Source organism: Malurus melanocephalus, unplaced genomic scaffold, assembly GCF_030028575.1.
Source record: "Malurus melanocephalus ecotype Western Australia unplaced genomic scaffold, MMel_1.1 scaffold_159, whole genome shotgun sequence".
Taxonomy (NCBI): domain Eukaryota; kingdom Metazoa; phylum Chordata; class Aves; order Passeriformes; family Maluridae; genus Malurus; species Malurus melanocephalus.
Genome location: NW_026623391.1, coordinates 70,498 through 72,371, shown reverse-complemented (window position 1 = coordinate 72,371; position 1,874 = coordinate 70,498). Strand labels below are relative to the sequence as shown.

The window sequence follows — 1,874 nt, the reverse complement described above, 5'->3', positions numbered from 1 at the left end:
TCTAATTTATTCCCTCTCTTTCAAAGAAAAAGCCCTTTCATTTTACAGACCCTTTCATCATTTTCTTTTTTCTTCTCTAGGTTTCTCCAGCCCACTGAAGAAGTAATAATATTTGCATCAATACARACATTTTCCACCTCAGTAGATGTGAGTTACTATAATATATCACTCAAATCTCCCAAAAATCCCCTTTATTTTCATGAAATAAGAGCAAGAGGATTTCACAGGGATTTCCCTCTTTTCTTTGCATTGATGGCACMGGGCACTTCTGGATAAACTTATTTTAATCTGTGCAGTGGGCAGTTCTCTGGAGTTCCCTCAAAGTTCCCTCAGCTATAGTGAAGGGAGGTGAGCACAGGACACTTGCTAACACATTTTTCTCATTAAAACAAAAAGACTGTGAAGGGTGTAGGTACATCAGTCTCAGACAAGTAGCAGGTTACTTGCTGGCCTGCTTTAGAGAGAACAAAAAGGGGAAGACTGGCAGAGGGAAATTTAAGTGATTTAAGACCTACTAATTGGTCCTAAGAGATAGAAAGAAAGGTGGAAATAAAGGTAGTGATATTGTTTAAAAGCCAACGGGCTTTGGTTGGCAGAGGAAAAATGCTGCTCTAATTCAAGCACAGGGGTGAAGACGTTTCCAAGTACAGCTCTACCCATCTGGGAGAGACAACGCCCTGATCTCAGACCCCAGCAACAAGTTAGAGCTGATCTTTTGGGGGCAGCAGCAGCCTTCTGTTTCTACATCCTTTTGTGCACTGAGGTACTGAGAGCAGCAGGATGGGCAAAGTTAGCACCCAGTGAGCTTGGGATGACTCGAGAAAGCTGCAAACATCAACCTCTTCCTTAAGACAGTTCAGTAGCATTGTTCCAAATATTCCCACATATCTGTGTCTTAGATAAGAAACAGTTTCTGGGTTTATGTGGGCATCTTTGTCAATTAATTTTGGTGGGGGGTTGAAATCATGCTGTTTGATTTTTTCTTGTGAGCAATTAYGGCTTAGAACAGGAGACCTTCCAGGGTCTGGCAAGATAATTGTTGCAACTGATAAAAACAGTGTATGAACGTGTGCATGTGTGTGAAAGCAGCTGAAGGAAGAGCAGAAACTGAATGTCCTGTATTGATCACTAAGAATGCTGTTTCTGATTAATCAGAGTGGGAAATGGGTTGTTTCTGTCGAGCCTGATAAGTTATCTGTGTTGTAGGTTTATCAGTGGAAGATCCTCATCTAACAGCAAAGGCAGCGAGATTGCCCAGTATCACTCTGCTGCCCTTTTCCTCTCCACCCAACAGGAAGGCAGCAGCGAACGCAAAAACTACTCCCAGCTAGAGATATCGCCCAAAATAATTTGTTACTGAGCTGTTATGAATACCTTGAGGGAAAGGTATTGGCAGCTCGCTGCCGCCAGCTCCAGCTCTGGGACAAGCGATGGGGTGGAGAGTGGGCTGAGCGCCTCTCGCCTCCTCGGGGCTCTCATTCCATCTCACTCCCTAATTCCATGGACTTGGCCGTGAGCAGCCATCCCTTTCGCCGCCTTCCTTCCGGGGGCATTTCCAGGTCTGAGGAGGGTCATTCTGACAGTGCCGACAGGACGGAAGGCTGGAACCGCCGCTCGCCACTCGCGTCTCCTTCCTCCTTCTTTCCCAGCCGGGAGGGTCCTCCGGGGGCCGGGATCAGACAGCAGCTGCCTCGGAAACCTGTGTGACGCCAGTATTTATTCGGGAGMCGGGGCCAAGAAGGTGAAAGTTTCTTCAGAGTTAAAGGAGGTTMCCAGAAAGTGGCGGGGGAGCGATCTGTCGAGCGAGGGGCACAGCTCAGGAGCCCTCCGAGGTGCGGCTTGGGAAGGCACATTAAAAGATCTGTGCTTTACTT

The 1,874-nt window shown here is 46.9% G+C and overlaps 1 protein-coding gene across 3 annotated transcripts in view; it reads left to right on the top strand.

Annotated features, from left to right (window-relative positions):
• The first annotated feature begins 1,462 nt into the window (after window positions 1-1,462).
• Window positions 1,463-1,874, top strand: part of CD200 (CD200 molecule) — a 15,310-nt gene continuing 14,898 nt past the window's right edge. Inside the window, exon 1 of one of the 3 annotated variants that reach the window (XR_008965715.1) lies at window positions 1,463-1,832. The gene's annotated coding sequence lies outside the window, so the exon portion shown is untranslated. The remainder of the gene's footprint in view (window positions 1,833-1,874) is intronic. The other 2 variants (XM_057371824.1, XM_057371823.1) reach the window with 2 other exon arrangements.